At 46.1% G+C, this 15,613-nt stretch overlaps 1 long non-coding RNA gene across 1 annotated transcript in view; it reads right to left on the bottom strand.

Moving 5' to 3' along the window:
• Positions 1–15,063, bottom strand: part of LOC122438198 — a 39,200-nt gene extending 24,137 nt beyond the window's left edge. Inside the window, exon 1 of the long non-coding RNA XR_006268480.1 lies at positions 15,017–15,063. This is a non-coding gene — a long non-coding RNA (uncharacterized LOC122438198). The remainder of the gene's footprint in view (positions 1–15,016) is intronic.
• Positions 15,064–15,613: the final 550 nt, after the last annotated feature.

A 15,613-nucleotide genomic window follows, 5' to 3' on the forward strand; every position in this document is an offset into this window, starting at 1 on the left:
TAGCTGCAACAGACATCCTAGGGCTGACAAATGCTAAAACATTTACTATATGATCTTCCAACCCCTGCAGTATACCACAAACATTTTTATATTAACAGTAACTCTATTAACATAGCCAGTATTAAGATATGCCAAAATTACAAGCTTTGGTCTGATAAAACCTAACCGATCACATTGCAGGGACAGATAGTTAGAAAGAGAGGCAGGGGTGTGTGAGGCTACTGTCAGCAAAAAGCTGTAGGAATACAATCCTGTTGGGTCTGTTGGCTGGATTTGCCCCAGTTAAGCTGCAGCTAGGTTATACAACACAAACAGGTGAGCCAGTGGCCACAAAGTTCAGTTCAGTTCAGTCACTCAGTTGTGTCTGACCCTTTGCAACCCCATGGACTGCAGCATGCCGGGCTTCCCTGTCCATCACCAACTCCCAGAGCTTACTCAAACTCATGTCCATTGAGTTAGTGATGCCATCCAACCATCTCATCCTCTGTCATCCCCTTCTCCTCCTGCCTTCAATCTTTCCCAGCATCAGGGTCTTTTCCAATGAGTCAGTTTTTCACATCAGACGGCCAAAGGATTGGAGTTTCAGCTTCAGCATCAGTCCTTCCCATGAATATTCAGGACTGATTTCATTTAGGATGGACTGGTTGGATCTCCTTGCTGTCCAAGAGACTTTCAAGAGTCTTCTCCAACACCACAGTTCAAAAGCATCAGTTCCTCAGCAGTCAGCTTTCTTTATAGCCCAACTCTCACATCCATACGTGACTACTGGAAAAACCATAGCTTTGGCTAGACAGACCTTTGTTGGCAAAGTAATGTCTCTGCTTTTGAATATGTCATCTAAGTTGGTCATAACTTTTCTTCCAAGGGGCAAGCGTCTTTTAATTTCATGGCTGCAGTCACCAACTGCAGTGATTTTGGAGCCCCCAAAAATAAAGTCTGTTTTCACTGTTTCCCCAACTATTTGCCATGAAGTGATGGGACGAGATGCCATGTTCTTTGTTTTCTGAATGTTAAGTTTTAAACCAACATTTTCATTCTCCTCTTTCACTTTCATCAAGAATCTCTTTAATTCTTCTTCGCTTTCTGCTGTGAGTGTGGTGTTATCTGCATATCTCAGGTTATTGATATTTCTCCCAGCAATCTTGATTGCCGGGAGTGGCCATAAAGGATTTCCACAAAGTCAAGCTCCAGTGAGCTCTGCCCATCTCTTGTTCTGTAGCCCATTCATTAGTCTTGGCCCTTAGGAATCACCTGATTCTTCTGCCAGACCCGTAGTTATATTCCAGGCATCTTAGGGCTCATAGCCAGGGCAGACAGACAGCTGGGCTTGCCATTCCCCCTTCTAAGCCTTGGCTTCCTTGTTTATAAAATGCCAACCAGGTGGTGATCTCTGAGGTTTCTCCCAGGCTGGACACCGTGGTTCTGAGCTGGTGCAGTGACGGCGGTGCTGCTGGCGTGGCAGGGGTGTGGTGACCAGAGGTGCAGGCCCACCCAGGCCATCCATTGGCTACACAGGCTTCCCCGACTCCTGTGGATCTGCTGACCCCAACTCGGCTCTGCCGAGCCTCAAATTCTGGCAAACCCACATATCCACAGGGACAAGGCACCTGTTGGCACCTCACTCAGTGGGGTTCCAGACAGGCAGATGGCAAAATGGTGGTGCCACCAGCTTTTCCAAAAAACAGAGAGAGAGGATGTGTATCTATCTGGCAGGAAGTGACTATGAGCACTCAAGTGTTAGCAGGATAACTCTGGTGTTAGAAATGCCAGATGCTAGTGCTAGATCATTTTCTTCTTTTTACCAATGTGCACTTTTACAATGATGGTATACAAAGAAAAAGAAACAATAAAAAGTGTTTTCAAAGGCCCTCATTCCCGAAACTAAGGCAACAGGGATGACTAGGGCAGGCTGATGATCACACCCTTCCTAGCTACACATTTTCCATGCTGAACCATGACCACCTCTCCTCCCTTTCAAACCCAGCCTTGATGCTCGTGTTAAGTATACTTCCTGTGCACATCACGGGGCATGTCCCAGGCCAGTGTGAGCCCACCCCTGTGTTTGGGAATGTTTTGATTCTGCTATAGCAGGGACTTCAAAACCTGCTTGGCCGTTAGAAACACTCGAGGAAATTTAATGTGCAGTAATACTATTTCCAGGGGCCCTGACTCATATGGAGTCAGACTGGTTTAGTAGCTCAGGGGTACTGCTTAAATAGCTGGCCTTTCTAAGGTTCCCCAGATGGTTTCAATGATCAGCTTGGTTTGGGGTTCAGATCTTTCTGGAACCAGAGCCAGTCTGGGAAGGTAACCTCAGTCTCCTGCTGGGCTTTACAGACGCCAAGGAGAAACATGGAAAAGTGATCAGTGGGTTTCCTCTTGTCAATCATATTTCCCCCTCCCATGCCTCTTTTTATTTTCTGTATTGGTGAAGAGCTCAACCTCAAAAACCATCCTGCCTGCCTCTTCTCCTCGGTCTTGCCAATGTCTAATTGCAGGACTTTGGGCAAGTTTCTAAACCTCCCTGTGCCTCAAGCTCCCTTATCCATGAACTAAAGATCATGGCACCACCTGCTTTGGAGTACTGTTCTGAGAACTGTACCAACTGACACGTAGAATACTGAGAGGGGTGCCCGGCCTGTGGTAAAGCTCATTAGTGGTGGCTACTGTTTTCATTATTTGACTTGCTCTGGTCCCACATGTCACCCTCGGCACACTCGCCTTGGCCTCTTTCTAGAAGGAAGCGCAGCTCCTTGGGGCACAAGAGGAGGTGCCGCATCGGAGAGGAAGGTTTGGGACGGACTTGTCAGTATTCATGCAGTTACAACCCCTAGCACAGGCCTGGGTCATGGGGTGGGGCACACTTGCAACAGAGCACTTCCCCGGGGTGCAGGACAGATGTGGGGGCTCCAGGTCCTAGCCCTGGGCTTCCTGGGGGCCAAGGGCAAAGCGTCTCCATGTCAAGGGAAATACAAGCAGGGACTACCTACCTCAGGGCACGCTCTTCCTTCCCGTCAGGATGGCTGCACATTTGGAAAATGGGCACTATTTTAAGATGTAATTATCAGAACAATAGACCCTAAGCGATTGGACAAGGTGAGAAATTTCATCACTCGCCAAGTTTCATGCTAAAATTGTGGAGTTTAGCAAATTTCTACTCCTGCTCATGCTGTGGGTTAATAAACAACCATAGCCAGGGCTGATCACAGACTGAGGGAGAAAAAAGCTTTCCTCCAACCTGTCAACTCTGTACCTGGAGCAATTTGGGATGGCAGAGCTCCAGAAACTGCAAGAAGCTGCCACTAACAGTGTAACTGTGGTCTTTTACGCATACAGGAGACGTGCTAGTTGGTGGCTGCTTTTTTTGAAGCTACATATATTAGCAACCCACAGTGAATCCGTTCTTTATTTTTAGGCACCAAGCGTGATCCTTTCTGCTCCCAGGATGGCATGAGATACTTCAACAGATGATTTAATGAGCACAACCTCATAAAAATAGCACAATTATCTATATTTACAACCCAGAAGTTTCTAGTGTCACCTTATGTTTGGAGGCGGTGTAGGCATTTACTGGATGCCCTCGAGCATAAATAAATGACACTGATGGGGTAGAAAAAGCACAAGAATTCCAGTGAGACTAGCTGAGTATGAAGCCCAGCTCCAAGCTCTGGGTCTCTTTAGGTACATTTCTTGATCTCTGAGATGGCCTTTGGGAATCCCAGCCCCCTCAGGGGGGTATGGCCAAGAAATGAATGCTTACACATATTCCACTGGCTCCCTGTGTTTCCCAATCACCCTGCGGCTAGGCAGGGTCACATGACTAGCCAATGAAGGAGGGGCAGAAATGACCTCTGCCCCTTCCAGCTGAGGCAGTGAAAAACCCAGGTGTGATTATGCCACCTCTCTATGGCCTGGTCCAAGGGACTGAGAAGGCCACCTTCCTCTTCAAATGATGCAGCTTACAAGATGGCAGAGCTTCTTTCAGCCTGGGTCTCTGAGTGGCTTTGTGGAGGAGAGCATTCACTCCTCCTCCCCCATTCCCAACTCCTTATGGACCTTCAATGAATAAACAGCAACCTTTTTTCAAGCCATAAATGAATGCTATATATAAAAAATTTGAAGTTCAATGAATAGCCAGTTTGAGTAAGAAATCATCGTTGTTAACATGGTAGCATGGAGATTTTTGCGTTCTTAAGGGACTTCTGTTAAGGGGTTTCCAGGTAACTTCCTCCATTCTCAGAACAACATGGCCCGCCCTCACTAACAGCCAAGGTCTTTGTGAGACAGTAAGATGTAATGGTAAAACAGTGTGGCTTCTGACGCTGTACTGCCTTGATCTGAAACCGTTCTCCGTCATTCATGAGCTTTGTGATTGCTCTGTGCCTTGGTTTCCTTATCGAGACATGGAGCTCATTCTTCAGAGGACTGTTACACATACCAATAGATAAAAAACCTTTGAAACCGTGTCTTACACGTAGTACGCACCCAATAGACAGCAGCCACGACTAGGCAAACCATCTAGCACATGGCAGGTATTCAGCAAATATTAGTGTCCTGGATCACCTCCTCTTTCCCTTGGATCCGGGATTCCCAGCTAGAGCTGCACATTAAAATAACTTAGGGAGATCTGAAAAAGGACCAAGCCTGGGCTGCACCAGCAGAGTTCCTGATTTAATTGGTCCATGGGCACTGATTCAGACAGACAGGTGCCCCTGCTGGACCGGACAGTACATTAGGACTGTCTTCCCCCCACTGCCCCCCCACTGCCCCCCCGCCGACTCCCCCGACCTCCCTCCTCCTGGGCCTGCAGCCGTCTCAGCACCGCCTCGGGATTGCTCGGCACCATCCTGTGCTCTGGGGCAATCCCACTCTCCAGCAGCAGGGATTTCTGAGTTCTGGGCCTAGAGCTCTCAAACACAGCATCAGCTCACACTTGCTGGCTGCCTGACTCTGGTCTTGTGGTCCAGAAACTAACTGCCCTTTCTTTCTGAGGCTGAGTTCCTACGATGCATTCCTGCCTCACCAGCTCCCAGAGCTGGGCTGGGTGTGCTGCCCCGGGGATGTGCCTGAGTTCAGATGCAACAATACACCTGGAAGAGAATGGAGGTTTTTCAGAACAGGATGAGGAGAAACCTGAGTCTCGGGAAGAGGGCAGGGAGGGGAGACAGAAGGAATGCGGGGCAGCGGAGCAGGCCGGCTGCTGGTGCAGTGGGGTCCTGAGCATGAGCCCATGGTGGAGGCTGGGACAGAGAGAAGATGCTGCTTGTGTGTGTGTGCGTGCGTGCGTGCGTGTGTGTGTGTGTGTGTGTGTGTGTGTGTGTTGGGGGTGGGGGGGGGGCGCAGCTCAGCAGGAGACAGGTGGACTTGGAGGAGTAGAAGGAATAGCGGCCCAGGTATTTGTCTGGGCCTGTCAACTGGGTCCCTTGTGCCAAGCCCTCACCCTGGTGAGCTGCAAGCCCTGGACCCTGCTGACTCTTGGGTCTATTTCCATCCTGTCAGTCAGCCCTGCCTCAGACCTGGGGTTCACCTCAGGAGCCCTCCCTGATGTCTGGTCCCTGCTCTCTGAGATGCACTTCCCGGAGACAGCTGTCTGCCAAGGACCTCTACATGCCGCTGAGATGAGGCGACTCTGGGGCAGAAAGCTGAGGATGGAGTGGGTAAGCTGTGTGGACATGTGGGGAAAGGGCCTTCAAGCAAAGCCAGCAGCAAGTGCAACAGCCGTAGGGTGAGCACGCACTCGGAGTGTTCTAGGCATCGGTGGGATAGAACGGTCTGGGGAACGGGGTAAGTCAGGGAGTGGGAGAGGTGGCCGAGGTGACACCACCCTGACAGGGCCAGACAGGCCAGGTAAGAAGTCTGGCTTTTCCTCTGAGTGAAATGAGCAAGATACTGTTCTCAAAAACTCACAAAACTTGTAACCTGAAACAGCTAAGATGAGCAGGAAAAAGCAAAGATGAGCTGAAGTTGAAGAAGTAGGATGTGGTCCTGGTTTGAGCTCCCTCTTTGTGACAAAGCACGATGCCAAGTTCTAGTTCCCTATCAGGCAGCCAGGCCCTTCTCCCCAGAGGCAGTCCTGCCCCAGGAAGAATGTCCGGCTTTTCCCCCCACTCTGCCTGCCCTGCCCTTGTGCAGGCAGCCTGCCTTGCCCTACGCTGCCAAGTAGGAAGCGTTCATGTCCCCCTCCTCCTCAGTCCAAGGGAAGAGACAGGAGAGAGCGGACGTCAGTTCTGGTTGGTAAAGCCTCTTAACGTGGGTGCTTTGTGTATGGGGGGGTAGGTGGGGAGGGGAGCTGAGAAGGAGAAGCTGCTGCTACCTTTAGGGGAACAGAGGGACTGGCCCTGAAGATCAGATGACTGGCCCATCTTCCCCACCTTCCCTACATTCCTCATCGCTTGCTCCTTCCACCACAGGCTCCCTGGGTTGAAAGCTTTGTTCCTGTTCTGTTGTCAAGCCCAGAGGCTCTGACTTCATTCAAAGGCAGGACACTCTGATCTGATCCAAAAACTATGCACGGGCCATGTCTCCACAATTTGCCCACCTCCCCACACTCCGTGGTGATTGGAGACTTCATCTGGCCTAGAGACAGGTGACAGCTGTGACCAGGATTCCAATAGCTTGTTATATTCTAGTTAAAACTACTGTTGCCCAAAGAATAATTTGTGTAGCAAACCTCTGAACAATATGTTCATAGTAAAGTTAAAAGGCAGCTTTGAAAATGATATAAATAAGATTATTTATCTATTGATTATTTATCTATTGATTATTTATCTATTGATTATTTATCTATTGATCCATCCTTCCCTGGTGGCTCAGTGGTAAAGAACCTGCTTGTCAACACACACTTGATCCCTGGGTCAGGAAGATCCCCTGGAGAAGGAAATGGCAACTGATTTCAGGATTCTTGCCTGGGAAATGCCACAGAGGAGCCTGTGGGCTACAGGTTCACAGGGTCAAAGAGTCAGACAACAGCAACTGATCCATCCATCTACCCACACACCCCATCCCTCTATCTATCTGGGTCCCCAATAGAAAACTGCATAAAAGAGACAAAAGGCAACTAACAAAAGAAATATAAATGACTAAAAACCTTGAGAACCTCAATGTTTCTAGAATGCAAGAAATGTATATTAAAACATTGAGAACAGACAGTGAACATGGACAGTAGTTAATGTCGTGTAGGAAAAGGGAAAACAGACTCACTCAAGCATTACTGATGGTGATGCACATTGATCTGACCTTTCTGGAGGGGAGTCTAGCAATAGGTAGGAAAATTCTAAACAGGCATACCCTTATACAGCAATTTTGCTTAAAGGAATTTATTATTAAGAAATAACTGTACAACTCCACAAGGACATACATATAGGAATTTCCAGGAAAAGCAACCTAAACCTCCACAGTAGAAACCTGGTTAAATAAAATATGCTACATGGATATCATGGAGTTGTCTTTAGCTACCAAAACTGATATAAAGCCATATTTAGTGATATAGAAAGGAGTCCACAATATAATAAGTACAAAAGCTACATTACAAAAATGTGTAGCGTATGATACAATTTTTTTGGAAAATTCTGTGTGAAATGTATAAAAAATTCTGGAAAATATATAGGCCAAAATAAATTATTTTTGGTTGCCTCTGAATTACAGGATTTTGTTTGAGTTTTTTCATATGTTTCTGCATTCTCTGAATTTTAGGTAATGAACATGTATAACTTTTGAAATCAGATAAAATCAGTAATGCTGAAATGCTCTGAACAGTGGAATGAAACGCTTGGTTAGGAGACCTCAGTAGAAAGATGATCGCTGCTCCCTTCTGTTCCCACCTGAAGCCAGTCCATCAGGGCATCTCCAGATGGAATTATGCTTCAACTGCCTCAGGCAGGCAAGTATCTATCCTATTTATAAAAGTTCCCAGAAAAAGAAGCTTCAAAACTTCCCTTGACAATCCATTCCAGAGTTTATCAAATCCATCTGAAAAAGAAATTTCCCCTAATGTCTAATCTGAAACACCTGTTCTGTGATTTAAGCCACTGCTTTTCTCCTTCAACTTGCAGTGAAAATAGGAACTGGTGGCTGCCGCCGGTCCTAATCAAGAGCAATTATTTCCAGAATATCTGAAATTGTATACATCCTGCAAGCTAAACACAAGTGCCTACATACACTCACAAGTGCAAGTGAGCATGCATGCGTGTGCATGCACACACACACACACACACACACACACACATACACTCAGGACTCTATAAACTGGCATTATCACAGAAGCAACATTAAATTCTGAGCCTTAGGCTCAGTCGAAGGAGCCATTTGGAAAGCCCCAGCCCATCCTCAGGCAGCTCAGAAGCACGGATTTCAGCCCCAGGCTATCTGTGTGTCCAGCAGTAACACTGCCAGGAGGGTAACCTTGAGCAGGAATGGGAACTAGAGATGCTGCAGGAATCTTTCTCAGACTTGCTCTGGTTGATAAGAAAGAATATCATCCCCCCACACCTTGAGAAGAGGAGAGAGAAGAGCAGTTTGCTGATGCTGACAGCCGACATGAACAGCACATTGTGACATCAGCTTTCTGTCTGTCTGCTCCTTAGTCCCTCCTCTGTTCTGCTCGCTCCCTCCTTGTCCTCCTGGTCCTTCCCTTCATCATCTTCTGCCCAGTCTATTGTCTTCAACCACATCGCGGCTCACATTTATTGTTCATTTACCATGCCTCAGACACTGTGCCAAGAAATCTACATGTACTCATTCAATGCTCACAACCATCCTAGAAAATGGACTCCACTCTCCCATTTAAAGTGGTTTAATCCATGAGCTCTGTCCGCTGCTTGCTGGCTGGGCACCAGATAGTCTCTAGATGCAATCCTTAGTAGCAATGGGGTTTCCGTGGCCCCAGAGGTGCTCCAGGATGGGAGGGCGGATGTGCCGAGGAGCTTCCACGGCTCAGAGACCAAGGGAGCTGAACAGGGTAGAAGTAGCGGAGACCTCAGGCTTTGGAGCCTGGAGCAAATGCTGTCATGCCTCAATCCACAACCTTTGGGCGTATGTGCTTTCCAAGATGACTTCCCATCACCAGGCTCTGCCTCTGTGCCTGAGGGCACTTATTCCCCAAACCAGAGTAGGCCACTCTGCCCCTGGGAGCCGTCTTCAAACTCAGCTGTTGGTATATTAATACCCCAACTCTCTCAGCCCTTGAGTGGGATTATTCTGGGTCATGAGTTTTGTCTCCAGGGGATTAAACCATAGCCATAATGATAATTATGTGACAGTCATCCTTTATTAGCTGCCTTCCTTCTCCTGAATCACTTCCCACTGCCCAGTATATAAAGGCTTCCCTGGTGACGCAGGGGTAAAGAATCCGCCTGCCAATGCAAGAGACAGAGAAGACGGGTTCATCCCTGGGTCGGGAAGATCCCCTGGAGGAGGGAATGGCAACCCACTCCAGTATTCTTGCCTGGGAAATCCCATGGACAGTGGAGCCTGGTGGGCTATGGTCCATGGGGTCGCAAAAGAGTTGGACATAACTGAGTGAGTGAGCACACATGCACACCCCATGTACTACTTGTACTTGAATCCTTATCGCCTTCTTGGGAAAACCTAAGGCAGGGTTTCTGACAGGCCTGGTTTGAATGCCAGCTCTGGTCCTTTCCTTCTGTACAAACTTTGATGAGCTTTGACTCTGGAAAGGGGGGCGAGGTGTTACATTTCTATATATTAACACAAAGTTCTGGCACAAAGGCACTGGAGAAAAGCCATTCTTATTGTTGCTGTGAAGGGGGTTCTGTTATGTGGTCACCGTTCCTATCCTTAAACAATGATAAAACATTTTTTCCTTCCTCATGAACACTTCTGGAAACTTAAACACCAAAGGCTAGAAGATGACTGCTCTCCAGTCTTGGACCAGGAAAGCTAACAGCAAATCTGACCTGTTGTATAGACCTGAGATCAGATGTAGTTCCTGAGAGTTCAATTTCTATTTCAAGGAAATAATTGCAAGCAATTTTCCAAGTATGAGCGTTCCACCCACTTGCTAATTTAGACATGCCAACTCCTTCCTTAGGTAGAGTGCTTTAATGCCGACAGAACATTTCCATCCACAGTGTATAACTGCTTTTGATTCTCACCACTGCATCCTTGTGTCCGTCGGTACAGGACAGCTCGTGCTCCATCATGAACCCCACAGTCTCAGGGCATTCACACAACAAACACGTATTTCCTGCTTGCTCTCCCATTACTCAGCTGGGAATCCACCCCATGTCACCTTCTCTGCAGTGTCCACACTGACCACACAACCGTCATTTGGAATATGGCGGGCACTGTGGCCAAGGGAAAAGAGCCACCAGGAGCGTCCTATTCTAGTGGGCAACGGGGAATCATCAGTGCAGAGAAGTAATGACTGTGTGTGGTGCTCAGTTGCTTCCCACAACCAACTCTCTGTGTCCAACTCTTTGCGACCCCGTGGACCATAGCCCACCAGGTTCCTCTGCCCATGGGATTCTCTGAGCAAGAATACTGGAGTGGGTTGCCATTTTCTTCTCCAGTGGATCTTCCAACCCAGGGCTCAAACTTGAGCCTCCTGCATTGCAGGCGGATTCTTTACCACTTGAATCATTAGGGATGCCCAATGAAAGGAATGACTACCATCATGTTATTCTACCCATTTTATTAGTGAGTTTAAGTGCTTTCTTAAAGTCCTCCAGGGAATTAGGGCAGAGCAGGGGCCAAGATTCTGGTGGTTGCTTCTCCCTGAGCTGCCCGAAGAAGACAACATTGGGAGACGAGGACCCCACTCCTCTACTCTCTCTCTCCAAGCTCAGCAAACCTGAACCCCATCTTTGTAATGCGACCCACTGGCTATCTCAAGGTCAAGGACTGACTGGTAAAAGGTCAAAGAGACTGACTTTCTGAAGTCTTTCAGGCATCAGGTGATCAGGGGAATTATGTTTTTAAGTGGTAGGTTGTGGGAAGGAAAGGCGTCCCTCCCTCTGGTTTGATAGAGGGACCTCTCCTGTTCCCAGAACCAAGCAGCAGTCTCCAGACCGGAAGATGTTAACACCCTTTGTCCATATCACCAAATACGAGGTGTTCTCTAGAATCCTGCAGCTTCTACCCAGCAGTGTCCTGGAGCCCACTCGCGTCAACCTGCAGGAACCGATTGTGTGTGTCTTTTCCTGGTTCCACAATCAGCACAACGGTGGCTTCAAACTGGCCTCGGCAGGAATATTTACACCACGGAAATTGGAAGAGTTGTTTAAGTCAGGGCTTTTTTTCTCCCAGATTGCTGGCTGTTTAACAACAGCTTAGCACATCGCAGCACACCACTGAACTCCTCACTCACGCTCGGCTTTCCTTCATGTTGTTGCATGCCTTGTGGGCATACGTGGAACCCTGAGGACCGGAAAGCATCTTTGAGGAGAGGGGCTCTGCTTCGTCCCTTGTAAAGTTCTTTCCCCTTCCCTGGTACACACTTACATGGCCTTTACTGTTTGCCAGCCCTGTTCTAATCACCGTATGTATAAAGTCTCTAATCCCTGTGAGGAAGGTGCTATTGCTTTACAGATGAAGAAACTGAGGCACAGAGAGGGGAGGAAACTTGTCTTAGGTCACAGAGCAAGCAAGAAGCGATGCCAGGATTTCCACCCAGGAAAGTCCAACTCGAGCAGCCCTGTTTGTAGTAACCACACTCTACCTACCCTCAGAGCACATAACAGAAGAAGAGGAAGTTCTTAACTGAGAAATCACGTTAAGGGGAGGGAGGTGGGAGGGGGGTTCAGGATGGGGAACACATGTAAATCCATGGCTGATTCATGTCAATGTATGGCAAAAACCATTACAATATTGTAAAATAATTAGCCTCCAACTAATAAAAATAAATGGGAAAAAAATGAAATCACGTTAAACACCATTTTTTTGAATATCCATGTGAATTACATCTGGCAATCACACAGTTAAAGTGGACTTTTTTTCACTAATTTAATATTCATTTATTGCATGCTGGCTGGACGCCAGGCTCTGTGGTAAGTCAGGAAAAGGACACAAGGATGTGGCCAGTATGAGGTAACACTTATTGTGCTCTCATTAAACAGGCACCCTGGCAGGTCCTAAGGGGCGACCAAAAGATGATCATGACAACTGATGATGGTGACAGCAATGGGACTCACTGTCATTTAAACGCTTAATGGCCACATACAGTGCTGAGTACCATCACATTTCAGTTTTGCTATATCTTGTGAAACAAATATTTTGCACTTCGTGTCCATTGTACAGTTGAGGAAATGGACAGCCAAGGACATGCCAGAAGCCATGTGTGTGCCTGTTCAGTTGCTCAGTCATGTTCGGCTCTTTTGACCCCATGGACTGCAGCCCACCAGGCTCTGCTGTCAAGGGGATTCTGCAGGCAAGAATACTGCAGTGGGTTGCCATTTCTTTTTCCAGGGGATCTTCCCAACCCAGGGATCAAACCTGAGTCTCCTGTGTCTCCTGCATTGGTAGGCAGATTCTTTATCACTGAGCCACCTGGGAAGCCTGTCAAAAGCCATACAGCCAATCAGAGCTCACCCAGGAAACTCTGACGACACTCTACAGAGGCAGAAGAGTTAGTTAGACTCTGGGGTTTCTCTCCACCACCTTCTGACGACAGCCAGGTAGTTCTGTCTTTGCTCCAACTCAATCCCTAATGTTTAAATCTCATCCTTCAGGAGATCTTTTGCGTTGTCTATCTAACACTCCTTGAATATAGATATAGTGAGAGGAGGCCCAAAAACCAAAAGAAAAAAAAAACTTTTCCAAGCACTTTTGTAAGAAACATGAATCATTAGCATTCCGAAGAAGCCTACAGTAAGCATAGATGTGCTTGATATTCATTGAGTTCAACACACAGTGCCAATGAGACCAGAAACTCATAACGTGCTCAGTAGGGAGCTTAAAACCAAAGCAAGGACCTCTTCTTACCCAGCTTTGTAATTAGAGCCTCCTATGGGAAACAGAATGAATAAAACTTTGAACTTGGAATTATCAAAGTTACCTTTGAAATGAAGTGTTACTATCAAATAGAGGGATAAAATTTTAAACAAATATGCTATAACTTATACAACTCTTTGAATGTTTTTTCTCTAAAGATAGTACCGCAGAAGATTATTCTCTTGTTCAGCAAATAGTGTTATCACTTAAAAGTATATTGGTAACTATTTTTAGAGGGTTTTTTTTCTGGTCTAATCTAGGAAATACACACACATAATGCAACCGTGTGTGTGTGTGTGTGTGTGTGTGTGTGTGTGTGTGTAGGGAGTGTTACTATGCAGCCCATAGTTCTGGTTCAATTCAATCACTTGCTCTACTGAGTATGTTTGGTTCCAAATGATTCTTTGCTCTTTCTAAAAATAAATGTCACCTGCCACAGACATTGTAATCACTTAGGAGAGCCAAAATAACATGCCTGGAGCGCCACAGACACAATCCTCTTGTGTCTTGTTGGATTGAATATAAATACGGACACTCCTTTAGAAAAACAATTCTGCCATTTGTCTCAGAAGGCTGAAAAATATCTATAACCTTTGATTAAATACTTATACTATGATTATACGATGCTAGCTTAAGAAAATAATTTAAGATATAGAGAAAAAATTTTCTGTACCTGAAAAATATGTTCAGGTAAATAGTATTTATAATAATAGATAACAAAACAGCCGCCCAACTGTTCAACAGTAGGAGAATGTTTAAGTAACCTATTCTGGGACTTCCCTGGTGGTCCAGTGGTTAATAATCTGCCTGCCAACGCAGAGGACATGGGCTCGATCCCTGGTCCCAGAGGGTTTCACATGCCACAGGGCAGCTGAGGCCCTGTGCCACGACGGCTGAAGCCTGTGCTCCCTAGAGCCTGCGTCTGCATCAGGAGAAGCCACTGCTGTGAGAGGGCCATGCACCACAACTAGAGAACAGCTGGGCAGCAACAAAGACCCCTGGTAGCCACAAAGACCCCATGCAGCCAAAAATAAATCAATTAATTAACAATTAATTAAAAACAAAAACAAACAAAAAAGCTATCTTGCATTCATACAATGCAATGCTATGGACCATTAAAATATTTATGGAAAACTTGATAATAACATGGGAAATATTCACATCATCATGCTCAGTGGAAGAAAACACCATCAGTACACAAATTAAGTGAAAGAAAATCTCACCAGGATATAGTATCATTTCAATTAGTAAAAAATGTGTGAAAAGAAGATTGGAAGGAAATGTACTAAAGTGTTAACTGTCACCACCTCCAGGTGAGTGAAATTTCCAAATGTGCATTGTAGTAATACTTTTGTGGTTAGAAAACATAACTTACTGCTGTTCTTACTAAGGGAATCTTCAAAGGTAGCTATCCCAGCATACCTCACTGCCTATATTTTGAAAGTCATCAAAACCTTATCTATCAAAAATTGGTACTGGATTGACTGACCCAATGATTTGATGTGATACATTAAAATTGAGTTCAATGGACAGAACACTGCACTGTCTATTATTCACATGCCTTTTAAACCAGGTTACTGATAGGTTGGCAACAGTAAGTTATTTTGCAAGGAAAAAGTTAGCAAGTCATTTGCCCACTGGGGCTGTCCACTATTATTCATGACCTGTGTGTTACATTCGATGATGACCCAGCAGAGCAATCTCTATCTACCATATACCAAAAGCAACCATGCAATTAAGTCAATTCAGGCCCCAAGTCAGTCAGTTCAATGAGACAAATAAGAGTTTTTCTTTTAAATGTCAGTTGGCATCATGTGAAGCAAAATTGACTGACTGACTGAAGATCTCAGTTATCAACTGATTTGCAAAGTATTCTGAGCATGCCAAGCTTGCAGCCATTTTGCTTAAAGTACAGCCTGTTTTCAGTAACACTATCTCACCAGAGCCAATAAACATTTTTTTAAATCTACTATAATTATCAAGGTACAAATGTTTCCGTGCTGATTGGAAACCACCCTGAGTGCAGCCTAAATGAACTGTAGGAGTGAAAGGAGGCCTCCAGCCTTACCTCGGAGCAGAAATTCTGAGGAAAATGGGTCTTTCAGATCTGGCTTCTAAAGGAAAAGCAAAAAGAGCAGCTTCTGACAAAAGCTGCCTGCTGACATCAGCCGCAAGTCCCACTCCTTTCCCATCACACATACAAGTGGCTACTACAGGCCTCAACGCTGACAACAGTGTCCTTAGAACTGGAGACCCTCGTGGTGTGATTATTGTTTCTGTTCGTTTCTACCTTCTCTGACTATAAACATTAAGCTAGAAATATCTGTTCTAGTAGACCCTCTTAAGAAAATAGGACACAGCCCCAGTCCAAGGTGGACATTAAGCACTCACCATGAAGAGGTGAGGGATTCAGGGTCTGCTTCTAGCGATTCCATTTACAGGAGGACCTTGGGCAAGTCAGTCCCCTGGGTTGCTGTGCAGGGCATGAAAAACAGCAGGTCTGATGAGTTCCAGATTCAGTACTACTGTAAGCCAGGTCATCTGAAATGCAAAAGAACATAAAGAAACAATTGGTAGAAACGCATAACTAAGCTCATAAGAAAGTAAGGGAAATCCTTGGAGGACCCCTCCTCCAAATGAAGTGAGAGAAGAAACTCAGAATTTT

Source organism: Cervus canadensis, chromosome 3 (assembly GCF_019320065.1).
Source record: "Cervus canadensis isolate Bull #8, Minnesota chromosome 3, ASM1932006v1, whole genome shotgun sequence".
In the NCBI taxonomy this organism is placed as follows: Eukaryota; Metazoa; Chordata; class Mammalia; order Artiodactyla; family Cervidae; genus Cervus; species Cervus canadensis.